The 13582-nt window shown below is 46.8% G+C and overlaps 1 protein-coding gene across 11 annotated transcripts in view; it reads right to left on the reverse strand.

Annotated features, from left to right (window-relative positions):
* Positions 1-13582, reverse strand: part of ARVCF (ARVCF delta catenin family member) — a 603654-nt gene that overhangs the window by 486874 nt on the left and 103198 nt on the right. For all 11 annotated transcript variants that reach the window (XM_080985089.1, XM_080985094.1, XM_080985093.1 and 8 more), the window contains exon 2: positions 10350-10403. The gene's annotated coding sequence lies outside the window, so the exon portion shown is untranslated. The remainder of the gene's footprint in view (positions 1-10349; positions 10404-13582) is intronic.

Here is a 13582-nt window from a genome sequence, read left to right on the forward strand (position 1 = left end):
CATAATAGGCTGGTTTCAACATTCAGTGGCTTCCCAATTAGAAGATAAAAAATAAAAAGCCCAGGCACTTTCCCAAATCATCAAAGTTAGCAGAAGAACCACAGGGTACTATATAAAGCTTGATATATGTGTCTCTTTTGCTAATTAAGAGAAGGTATGGTTAAAAGGGGTGTGTGTGGAATGATTGGTCCTGTCATGCTAAATTAGTCTGAATGAAAAGTCTGCTTTGGGAAAAAATTAAACACAAAGAATTCCTTGAGCCCAGTGTACACGGCAGGATTCGATGTGAAGAGGTCCCCTGTCTTCAAAGGCAATAGGCAGAAGATATTGTGCTGGATGTAGCATGCTGGCTTTGGGGTGGAACTACTGTGCTAGCTGCCCAGCAGGCAGGACCTTGTTGCTTTTCAGGAGGCAGAGGGAGCAGAGGGGAGACTGACATGGTGCAAACGCACCAGCAGGGACACCAGATTGGCTCTGCCGCTACTTTTGCACCACACTGCCACTGCTTTCGCAACCCACCTTTTGGGGAATTAGCAAAGGAGCTCTACCCGGCCTGGTGACTCACTTTTGGCACTACAACTAAATTAGTAAAGGTAAAGGGACCCCGACCATTAGGTCCAGTCGTGACCGACTCTGGGGTTGCGGTGCTCATTTCGCTTTATTGGCCGAAGGAGCCGGCGTACAGCTTCCGGGTCATGTGGCCAGGATGACTAAGCCGCTTCTGGCAAACCAGAGCAGCGCACGGAAACGCCGTTTACCTTCCCGCCGGAGCGGTACCTATTTATCTACTTGCACTTTGACGTGCTTTCGAACTGCTAGGTTATCAGGAGCAGGGACCGAGCAACGGGAGCTCACCCCGTCATGGGGATTTGAACCACCAACCTTCTGATCAGCAAGTCCTAGGCTCTGTGGTTTAACCCACAACGCCACCCGTGTCCCACAACTAAATTAGTATTCAGCAAAGTGGGTAGTTAAGCAACACAGACTCTTGATTTAGAACATATAACAGGCTTGAGGATTGGGTGAAGGTGGCCTTTTATCCATTCCACCTCACTCCATAATTCCTTCCTTGCAAGGAAGTGGTTCTGACGCTTTGTACCACATGTCGAGCATTTTAGGGACAGAGTGGGGAGAATCCAAATGGTCTTCTGACCACCTTGCAGCCTCCGTCTCGGGCCTGGGGCTGAGGACACACCCAGGCTTGTGAGTCTGGAGGACTCTCATCTGCAGATCATCCAAATGAAGCTGAAAGGAACATATGAGATAAAGTACTTCTTCACACCGTGCATAGTTTAAATGTAAGGATTGCTACCAGGCAGTGGCGTAGCGTGGGTTGTCAGCACCCGGGGCAAGGCAAGTAATTTGCGCCCCCTAACCCATGGATTTTAGCACTCGAGTGCGAGCGCCCCCCCAGGTGTTGCGCCCGGCCCCCCTGCACCCCCCCACGCTACGCCACTGGGGCTGGGGGCGAGCGAAGGAGCCAAGGACCCCCCCCCAAAGGCTCAGCAGGAATTTATTAAATTTATTATTTGCGGAGCCCCCGCGGGCCGAGGCAGCCGAAGCCCCCTCCCCTCAGGCGCCTCCCCGCCCCCTCCTCTCCTTGGGCTGTAGGTGGAGCTCCAGATCCGGGCTTGGCGAGCGCCTCTCCTCCTCCCGGCCGGGTCCGGGGGCTTCCAGCCGTGCTCCGTCCTCGCCCCCCCCCCCCCCGCGGTTGAGACTTGCGCTGAGAGCCGGAGCCAGCGGCGCCCCCTTCTGCCGGGAGACCCTCGCCCGCCCGCCGGCTTCCTCTCGGAGGGTTTTGGGGAGCGCAAGGCGCAGCGAGGCCCCTCGGAGCTCTCCTCCCTCCCAGTCAGCAGAAGCAGCCGCCACCTGTGGCTGGGCCAAGGGGATGGCGGCGGCGGCGGGGTGCGGAGGCTGCCCGTGCCCGGCCAGGCGTCGGTGGCAGCGTCGGCGCTGCTGCAGCGGCTGCTCCTCCTGCGAGCAGTGAGTGGAGCGCAGTCGCAGCGGCGGCGGGGAGCGCGCACGCGCTAGGGCGTAAGGCTGGCGGTAGCGGCGGGGAGCCCGGCGGAGGAAGGAACTTGTCCCTTCCCTCTGGACTCGCGCCCCCCCAATGTTGCGCCCGGTGCGGCCGGCACCCTTGGCACCCCCCACGCTACGCCACTGCTACCAGGAGGTATGGCGAGGGCTACCAACTTGGTCGGCTTAAAAGGACTAGGCTGTCCATGGCTACTAGTTATGAATGGCAACACTGCCTTCCAGGATCAGACCAGTAATGCCTCCGAATGCAACTCCACAGGGAACGGGAGCAGGAGAGGGCTGCTGCCCTAATGGAGTGGTGAGGAAGCTTTTTCGGCCCAAGGATCACACTCCATTCTTTCAACATCCTCATATTAATAATAAACACTGAGGTCCACCTCCGAGGGCCTTCTGGAGGTTCCTCACTGTGAGACATGAAGCTACAGGGAACCAGGCATAGGGCCTTCTCGGTAGTGGCGCCCAGCCTGTGAAAAGCCCTCCCATCAGGAGATAAACAACTATTTAACTTTTAGAAGACATTTGGAGGCAGCCCTGTTCAGGGGAGTTTTCAATTGTTGATGCTTTGTAGCGTTTTTAATACTTTGTTGGGAGCCACCCAGAGTGACTGGGACACCCGAACCAAGTGAGTAGCATATAAATAATAAATTTGTTGTTGTTTAAAAAGTCCTCATACCTGTTTTCTACCTGTCCTGGGAAGGCGGAGTCCTGACTGACACCCTCTGCACCTGCTAGTATTGATGAAGAGGCCAGAGGCCATCGTACCTGTGAGTCCTGCAGGAACCTACTGCTCAGGATGCTCTTGGGTTGGGGTATCACCTAGTGTCAGGGACTGAGCAGAGGAGGAGGAATGGTGGAGACCGCCTCCCCAATCCTGACCCTTCCAGGGAGGAAGAAGAAGAAGACAGTACAGTGGTACCTCGGGTTAAGTACTTAATTCGTTCCGGAGGTCCGTACTTAACCTGAAACTGTTTTTAACCTGAAGCACCACTTTAGCTAATGGGGCCTCCTGCTGCTGCCGCGCCGCCGGAGCACAATTTCTGTTCTCATCCTGAAGCAAAGTTCTTAACCTGAAACACTATTTCTGGGTTAGCAGAGTCTGTAACCTGAAGCGTATGTAACCCGAGGTACCACTGTATAGATTTACAACAAGGGTTTGAGGGAGGTCGTAGCTCAGAGGCAGATGAGGGGAAAATCTGGGAAATCATGGGAGAGCCAGAGCAACACCTGGCTGACATGTTGTCATTAGAAAGCATCCCAGATCCTCCATCTCCCAGAACCCAGCAAGCTTTAAAAGTAGGAGAGCAAAGAGCTCAAAGACAGAGGGCAGGTAGCAGCACCTGTAGAGGATATGAATGAGGAAGTTGGAGAGACAGGGTGGAGATTCGCTCAGGACAACGCCATTATCCAAGAGGCTGGGTTCTATAGCCTCCCTCTGTAAGGATTGAAATAAAAAAGGACGGTAAGAAACTTTTCCTTGTCTTTATACTTTCCTAGGCAACCAGCCGGGAGCCACTGACAGCATCCTGACACCTAGGAGCTCTTTCGTCAGAGTGATGTTTTAAATTTTGGAGATGTTTAACTTCTGCTGTTATCGGTATTACGTTTTTGCATCTTTATTGTTATTACTTATTATGACTTACGTGGGGATTGTTTTAATTTAATTTTAACTATTGAAAGGCAGCACACAAATAAATGGCAATGATAGATAACTGGTTTGGAAACCACGATCCCTGATTATGCTGGGCACATTTTAAAAAAATATGCTCAAACTGCTTTAAACCAATTATAATCTGGTCAATTCTTCCCATCTGTACTCCTTTCAGGGAGAAGCAACAGAGTGCAATGGGACATGCTCCGTGGCCTGCTATATGATGCGCAATCAAGAGGAAAGGGCGGCAACTTGCTCATCTGGCGCTTTCAGAGACAGCCTTGGCTATAAGATCCACAAAAGCAATCAGAGCAGCGCAGCTCATTTTATGGAGCAGAGGAAATTGACAGCTCCTTCCATCCCTGCTCCCTAGCTGCCCATCTCTGTGGTGCTGGCTGTCATGGGCCCCCGGCTTCAGCGAGAACGGGGAATTATTTGCCATTTCTGGTGATTACAGACCAAGGCCCCAAATGGCATGATTAGAGTTATGCCAGAGCTTTTGCAAGTCTGTTGTTCATTTCACAAGATTTATATATGACTTGATCGTTTTAAAAAAGAACTCGAAGGGATTTACCAGAAACACACGCACGGTGACATTATCAGTAAAAACGACTCTTTAAAGCATTAAAGAGATAATTAAAATCAACGATGAGATAAAAATCATATGAAAACACACACACTGGCATTCTACATATCTGGGAAGGCTAACTTAAAGAAAGATGTTTTTAGTAGGCATTGAAAAGAGTACAGTGGTACCTTGGGTTAAGTACTTAATTCGTTCTGGAGGTCCGTACTTAACCTGAAGCTCCACTTTAGCTAATGGGGCCTCCTGCTGCCACCACGCCGCCGGAGCACAATTTCTGTTCTCATCCTGAAGCAAAGTTCTTAACCCGAGGTACTATTTCTGGGTTAGCGGAGTCTGTAACCTGAAGCGTCTGTAACCCGAGGTACCACTGTATAGCAAAATGCAGGTGCTGCCACACTTAAAGAACAATTTCCTACAAATGCAGAATGAGCGTTCTGTGGCACCCAAAATAGCACTGATTCCGCAGATTGAAGTGGCCGAGTGGGCATATATGGGGCAAAGCAGTTGTCCAAAGCAACTAGAGGGCACCAGGGCTGGCAGAGGCTGCTCTTACGGCAAAGGGGAGATTGCAGAGGAAGTCAGATTTCAAAAGAAGCAGTGTGGATAAACCAGAAATCAAATGGAATTGATATGCCAAGGAAAGGAGCCTTGGTTAAAAAAATAAATAGAAGGCACGTGATGAGCCGAAATGACACCGGGGACTGGAAAGGCCCCAAACAAATCCATCACCAACAGAAGAGCTCCGAGCTTAAAAGCTATAAAGTCACAGGCTGCTCCATGAATCATAATTCACAATCCATCGCTACCATTTAACATGGAATCCCTCCAACTGAGCCTAGCAACAAAGAAACCCCGGCAGACTGACTCCTAACCTAAATACCTTGAAGCTGCTGCACTTTTAAGGGCAATAAATGCTAGCAAGACATATAGTGGCCTGAGATAATGCAATAAAAGCAATAAAAGTGATTTAATTCTCCTGATGGGTCGTTGATGCGAGGAGACATGTAGGCAACCACGGCCCAGCCCACCTCAACTGAAGGATTGCTTCTGTCAGAAGAAACAACAGGCCGGTGGTGCGTTTGCAGCAGTTTTACGTTGTGGCAGAGAAGGGGCCCCCACTTTGCATGTTGGCTAAGCAAACAAAGAGGCTGTGTTTTGGGACCTGGGAGAAACTGGATTCGGATGTAATTTAAAACCAAGTCTGCACCTTCCGAAAACAATGTGAGAAACAGTCATCCTTCAAAACCGGCACTTATCAGGATTCTGCAACCAATGTTTACAGAAATGCATTGTCATGGACTGGCTGAATATGGTGGGAGGGGCCAGCTGGAGACACCCCCCCCAGGGGAAGACGGCTCATAGCCAGGGGAGTGGTGGTGGGACCAGTGCTGGATTTATGTATAAGCTAAACAAGCAATAGCCTCGGGCCCCACTCTCTTGGGGACCCCCAAAAAAATTAAAGGAAGAAAACCTGGATGTACATTTCCAAAATATAAGATTAAAAAACAAATAAAGTAAAACCTACATACAGTAACAGTGCTTTGTGTTGTATAGACTCCTATGATGTAAGTAATGGGCCCCGCCTGCTAGCCTGCTCCCTAAAATATCACTAGTTTGCTCATTAATTGTATTTCAGCTCGACAATTACTTTGATAAAATACATATTTTGTTATGTGCAAATGGCTTTAGATACCTATTAGGTCCATAAATTACCCTAGAGCATATATTCAACACACAAAAACAGCGAAAATTTGTTGTTGACAAAGGACAGATGGACATATAAAGGGCCCCATTACCTTCAATAGCTTAGGGCCTCATCAAACCTAAATCTCGCCCTGGGTGGGACAATGATGAGTGGTCAGAGGGAGAAGAGGGAGCAGACCGGGAGGAGGAGGAGGTGTCAAAAGCTGAAGAGGGGACAGGGTTTAGTGATCAGGAAGAGGCTGTGGCAGAGAGCAGCCCAGAGGCAAAAACGGAAGCAGAGGGGGTTCTAGAGGCAGAGTGGAGGCAGGCTGCTGTCAGAACTGCCAGCTGCCTTAAGTTGAGGCGCTCAGGAGAGATAACAGTCCAGAAGCCCAGCCATATTTTACACTCTTTATTGCTTCTTGGCGTATTTACAAGCAGTTCAAAAAAAGCGATCCGATCATCATGGAGAGTTGTTCCGTCTGACGTCTTTCCTCTTGGGGTGGAGCCAGCACAACCACCTTCCCAGCCCCCTCCTCCTTCCCCTGTGACGAGAGGCACTAGCTCTCGGAAGTACCCCCTCCCTCTCAGAATCACTCCCCTCTGACCCCCCTTCTTCCTCTTCCCTTTCCTCTGAAGACGAAAAGCTGCTGATCAAAGGAGATTTTTTCCAGGTAACCTCCCATTCTTTCCTCCCTCGCTGTCTGTAGTTCCCTGACAGCTGCTGAAGAAGACAGGGGGTCTCCCCCACCTACTGTGACCAGCTCCCCTCAAGCCTGGTCTCCCAGAACCAGAAGAGGCATGAAGAGGGATGAGCAGAGACAGACAAGACATCAGAGTCTCAGATTGCTTGGGAATGAATCAGGAGAAGAGGAGCCTTAGAGAGTGGTGGGAAGCCAGGGACCTTCAGTCCTCACAACTGCCTCATTGGGGCAAGACCTACTGGGAAGAGCTGCTGTGCTCACTAGGCCTGCACTGCTTTGGTTTCTTTGAATAAGGAGTTAATTTCACTGACACATTGTGTGTTATTGCTGACTTGCTCCCAACGCCTGCCCTAACATGCATCTTATTAGGGGAAAGTATAGATAAAAATGTACAGTTTAGTTAAAACAGCCATACAGATATGCATTATATCAGGGGAAATTGCTTGAAAGGTGTTTACATTAGTCAAAACTGCCTACAAATTATTGGGAGAAATTTGCACTAAAATGCTGAAGGGTTTCCATGAGGATTTATTTTTAAAGAAAACTGCTGCAGAAAATGCGGAAACTGCAAAATGAGAAACAGCCAGAACCGAAATTGACAGATCCTTCCATCCCTGGTTGCATCATGTTTGAGGAAATATACATTTAGGGCTCAAGCTGTTAGATGCAGTTTATTATCAATTCATAACACGCACACATATCATCAATTTATAAGGTGCATTGCTGCCAACCCTGGAGGAGAGACAAGAGAGCCAACTGTAAGTCATCTAGCCTGCTGAGAAGACCCCTTGTCCTCTGAACTGCACGGAAGCCAGTCCTTGAATGTAGCAAGTTCAGCACCTGGAATTTTATCATCAGCTAACTTTCTTTTTTGCTCTTTACTTACCGTATTTTTCGCCCCATAGGGCGCACCTAGTTTTTTTTTGGGGGGGGATAAAGAAAAAAAAATATTTCCCCCCCCAGGCACGCCCCAGGCTTCAGGATGCAGGCAGCTCTCCGCAACCCTTGGGAGGCCGGCGCAAAGGGTTGTGGAGAGCTACCCAGGGCGCGCTGCGCTGCGCTCCCCAGGTTTCGGGCTGCAGGCTGCTGTCCGCAAGCCTTGGGAGCCCGGCGGGAACTCCCGCGGGCTCCCAAGGCTTGCGGATAGCTTCCTGAAGCCTGGAGAGCGAGAGGGGTCGGTGCGCACCGACCCCTCTCGCTCTCCAGGCTTCAGAGAAAGCCTGCATTCGCCCCATAGGACGCACACACATTTCCCCTTCATTTTTGGAGGGGGAAAGTGTGTCCTATAGGGCGAAAAATACGGTATTTAAGTCTACATTATTTCTTTTGAAATGCTGAATTCCTTCTGTGTCTCCTAAATTATGCCTTGAAACACAATCAAGCACATTTTACCCTCTTTGAATTTCCAAACCTTTTTTTTTTTTGGCTGGAACACTGAGGGACAGGACTCAGGCAATTTCTGACTATTTGTAACTGGTAGATTCTGCAGGCTGCATCCAACGCTCTCTTGTCTGCTGGCGCAAAGATTGTTGCGCTATCAGGTGGGCAAGCTGTAATACTGCACAACAGAGGAGTCCAACGCAATAGTTGTGCTAGCAGAAACTCATCATGCAACAGACTGCACCATCTGTTATGCAAGAAATTTACCAGCATTCTGCTTATGCATTCCTCTGCGCAACTATGCTCTCCTGGCATAGAAACATTCCGCCAGTGGAACAAATATGCCACTAAAGGACTTCAACTTAACACCACATTGGCTACAACCCCTATATCCATTATTGCATGTCCACTTGCATAAGTTGGCATGCCAGTGGGAAAACATTGTTGGATATAGAGTGGTACCTTGGTTCTCAAACGTCTTGGTTCCCAAACGCCAAAAACCCGGTAGTAAGTGTTCCGGTTTTTAAATGCTTTTCGGAAGCTGAACATCCGATGTGGCTGTCAGCTATTGTTTCCAGAGCACCAGCACCAATCAGAAGCTGCGGCTTGGTTTTTGAACATTTCAGAAGTCAAATGGACTTCCGGAACGGATTAAGTTTGGCACTTTTGTTATTGTTATTTATTTATTTTGCATTTTTGTTTTGGAGGCTTTTTCGGTTAATTTGTTTTGTGACTGTGTGGAACCCAGTTCAGCTACTGATTGATTGATTGACTGACTGATTGACAGCAAAAATGGATAAAAGCCCCCCATCCAAACAATAACTATCATCGGTACAGGTAAGAATATTTTTTTTATCATCTACAATACTGTCTTATTTATTTTATAGTACAGTACATTGATTATTGCTTTCATTTTATGGATCAATTGTCTCATTAGATAGTAAAATGCATGTTAAATTGCTGTTTCAGGGGTTGTTTTTAAAAGTCTGGAAGGGATTAATCCATTTTGCATTACTTTCTATGGGAAAGCGCGCCTTGGTTTTGGAATGCTTTGGTTTTGGAAAGGACTTCCGGAATGGATTAAGTTTGAGAACCAAGGTACCACTGTAGTTTTAACTTTCCTTGTAATAAACTCTAGTGAAAGCCCTTCCATGGATGCAAAGTGCTTACTCCCTGTGAAGCATAATAAGCCATCTTGCCCTGAGATCTTGGGTCCACCGAGTCCCACTTTCTCTAATCTGACTGGCAGGCAGAAGTCTTTCACATCAGTCATTTATATCATTTATTAACCATTTGCAGAAAACAAATCTCTGAGCGGTGTACAAGTCCAACTATATATCAAACACAACAAAAATGCACAGAGCAATGAAAAGCAAAGGGTTGCATCCAATGTGATTAACTTAGGTGCGTTAATTTCTCCTCTGAGTACAAAAGCATCAGATACGAGCCAAATATACATAAACCCATCATTAAACCCAAAGATAAAATCAATAGAACATTTAAAACAAAGGTTAACTAAATCGTTTTCTGGGCAGGCTTGTGAAAACAGAAACATTTCCAGCAGGCGTTTTGAAACAGTATAGTGGCTCTGCTTGGCCCATTGTCAATATCTTCTACCTGATATGGCGAATGACCCAGGGACCCTCAACATACAAAGTGTGTCTTCAGCCACTGAGCTCTGACTCTTCCTCTACAAATGTCCCATCACTGCCTGGCCTTCTCCATTCATAAGAAACTGCCTTAAACTCTGCACTCTAGTCAGCCTAGTTCAGTTTTATCTGCTGCGACTGGCGACCTCTCTCCAAGGCTGCAGGTAAAAGGTTGTTTCCCATCACACACTCCCTGAACCTTTTAACTGGCAATACCAAGGAATGAACGTATGATCCTTTTGCAGGCAACATGTGTGCCCTGTGTTGAGCATCACACTAGCCCTGACTTGGTTCCAGACACGGAGTCCTTGAAGAACGATTTTATTTTATATTTGTGTTGTGCTATTACATTTATATACCACTTTTTCTGGCAAGGAGCTCTTCCTGTGGTATTGCTGTTGGATTGTTTCTTGACCTCAACTTCTGGGTTATGTTTTGGACCAAGGCTGATTCTCTGTGCTTGACCTTGGCTTGTTGAGACTACACCACACCTTGAACTCTTGCCTAAGTATTTTGGTAAAAGACTTTGCCTTCTTTGGACTGAGTCCATGAAGGCGCTTCTTAGAGCATGACATTGAGTTATGGTCTCTCCCAAAGGCACCATTCCCTCCAAAGTCACTGTCTGGCCTTTTCTGTTAATGAAACATACTAAATGTTCTTACCTTATCAGATTTCTAACTTGAGACTGGCTCCACAGGAGATGAAGGAGGAGAATTCTGGAATGACAAGTTAAAAAAACAACGCCATTAGCCTAAAACAGAGAAAGCGAATAGGTTTTTTCTTCTATTTTATGCATTATGTTTCAAACCGCAGCAGCACAAACATCATTATTCCTTAATTTGGCACACCTTGTCTCTTCCCCAACTCCTGCACTTCTTGAAAAATACAGGCAGCCAATATAACTAATGACAGAGTTAAAAGAAATCTGTTACAGCAATCTACAATAAATTTTGGGAAGCGGTTCATCCATTTGTTCCCCAAGAGGTTTGGATGCCTCCTGAGATATCATCGCTAAACTCAGCACAAAGACCCCCAATATGGGGGCAGCAGGTTTTGTTGATGTTGGGGTGCCACGCCAGACACCATTTTGAAGCAAGATGGTGGGCTGAAACATCACTTGGGCGAGACTTTGTTCATTTTTTGGTAGACGTTTGGCCACCTCTCAACAGAACATCACCAAACTCAGCATGACAGTTCCCAATATTTTGAACTGATGATGGTACAAAATGTGACTTTGGCATGACTTTGTCTCATTTTTTGCTTTGTTTTGATTATTGCAAATCAAAGGAAGTCTGCATCAGTCTACTTAGTAAGTTCATGATTGCGGTCAGTTTTGAGTCTGGGATTTCCTTGTTCACATTCTTAGCCTGGACACTTCAGTACCTTAATTACTTCCACAATCAATACAATTAAAATCTCCTTCATCCAGTTTTTTTAGAGCAGGAGAGACGCTTTTTAACACTATAGTCTCTTCATTCTTCTTTTTTTTTAATTTTAAAGAAAAATCAGAAGAGCAGATGTAGGAAATGTTTGGCCCTCTCTGTATTGCTGAACTACAACTCCCATAAGCCTCAGCGAGCATGGCCAATGGCTAGGAATGAAGGGGGTTGTAGTTCAGCAAAGTCTAGAGCAGCCTTTCTCAACCTGTGGGTCCCCAGATGTTGGTGAACTACAACTCCCATCACCCCTAGCTAGCAAGGACAGAGCTCAGGGATGATGGGAGTTGTAGTCCAACAACATCTGAGGACCCACAGGTTGAGAACCGCTGGGCTAGAGGGTCAAAGGTTTCACACTGATAACTTCCATGAAAGTACTTTTGTGACACCAAAGCAGGCTTTTCTTATAATTCAGAGAATTTGGTATTTCACTTTTTAAAAACAAGCATGCTCTTGTCCCCAAGGGATGCAAAACAAGTATCTGAAAATGTACCAGGAAATGTCCTCAGGGACTGGAAGCAAGATTTAGAAACATGATCTTTACAATGACTATACTGCATTATATTTTATTTTTTGCAGAGCTGCAGAGCTAAACAGCAACGGGTTTGGGGGTGGAGGAATGTGACATGCAGGGAAGTTACAACGTGACAGGGGACCACAGTGCCACGCTCTAAAATGGACAAAAAGGGTACTGCAGCTTATCTGCCCAGTCTGGCTAGGTTTGTTAAAGAAACGACTGATGGCCTGGCTGACTCTGTGTAATAGCTACTCCAGGTTTGATTCCTCTAACTGAGCAGCAATTCCTTAGAATGCAAAAGGCAGATATTGGCATTCTGGCCAATAAAAATTCCAAAATCCAGAGTACAAAAATTCCAAAATCCAGAGTACATACAATACCTTTATAATGACCAAACATAAATTGTCACAAAATAGCAAGCAAGCTTTTGGGTTCTCTGAAGTTCTTTTTTATTACACTGGATGTTAATTAAGGGGGAGAAAGAAGAAAAGTTGGCTTGGTCTCCATTTTTGGATTGAGAACAGTGTCAGGCCAGGTATTTGGAGACCGAAGTTCAAATCCCTGCTCACTGAGTGACCTTGGGTCACCAATCATCTCTAGCCAAACCTACCTCACAGGGTTGTTGCGAGGGATAAACGGAAACAGGCAGAACCATGTACACCACACTGGATAAAAAGTAGGATAGAAATGTAATAATAAATAAAAATAAATATTGCCTGGCTTTAACACCAAGCTGGATTTTTCAAATTCCCTTTTCTCCTGCATTGCTTAAGCATCCAATCTGATGAAGAGCTCTGGAAAACTCAAGAACTTGGTCACTATTTTGTGACTTTTTGGTTGGTCCTGATAAAGGAATTGTGCTACTGCGGATTTTAGTATCATTCTTGGGAGAAGCTGATGAATGGACTCGCCTTGCCCCTCTCCCCTTCCTTGCCTTGCCTAGAACTTGATCACTGACCCATCTTGGACCATACCATCTGCCTCCAGCTTGAAATCAGCCCTGAGTGCTCACTGGAAGGACAGATCCTGAAGCTGAGGCTCCAATACTTTGGCCACCTCATGAGAAGAGAAGACTCCCTGGAAAAGACCCTGATGCTGGGAAAGATGGAGGGCACAAGGAGAAGGGGACGACAGAGGACGAGATGGTTGGACAGTGTTCTCGAAGCTACCAACATGAGTTTGACCAAACTGTGGGAGGCAGTGGAAGACAGGAGTGCCTGGCGTGCTCTGGTCCATGGGGTCACGAAGAGTCGGACACAACCAAACGACTAAACAACAACAACAATCCCATCTCAAGAGCCTGACTACTTGCCCATCCTCAACCACACTGATTGCCTCAGACTTCCCCAGATTTTGGTCAAATTCCTACATCACTGCACACAGCTGCTTTAAAGAAAACACAGAGACATTGATCGGGTCATGCATATCCAACAGGTGTAGCTACACATGCCAGTTTGATTGAGGGCTCCTCCAGATGTCCTGTTTTACTGATCTTTCATAACAATATGCTTGTACAAAGCTTACACTGTAGTTGGACTATGTTCGGACTTCACTGAGAAGTTCGGACTTCTAATTTATTGAATGATGGGGAGGTTCTGCAACAGCAAGCATACAAACTGCATTCATCCTATGGTTCTATGTAATCCATCGGGAGTTTATACCCCCTTCCATTAATCATCCATTGACCCCACACATTTCAATGTATTTCCCCATCACTTTCCAAACCGTAAAAAGTCTGGGACTTGTTTGCTTCTTTTTGAAAAGTGGATTTGTTGCACTGTGGTGACAGAGTGCTTTAAACCCACTGTATTTATTCACTAAGAGGAGAGGGTGGCGCTGTGGTCTAAACCACTGAGCATCTCGGGCTTGCCGATCAGAAGGTCGGCGGTTCGAATCCCTGCAACGGGGTGAGCTCCCATTGCTCTGTCCCAGCTTCTGCCAA

The sequence above is a fragment of the Podarcis pityusensis genome, assembly GCF_964106645.2.
Source record: "Podarcis pityusensis genome assembly, chromosome: 16".
NCBI classification, from domain to species: Eukaryota; Metazoa; Chordata; class Lepidosauria; order Squamata; family Lacertidae; genus Podarcis; species Podarcis pityusensis.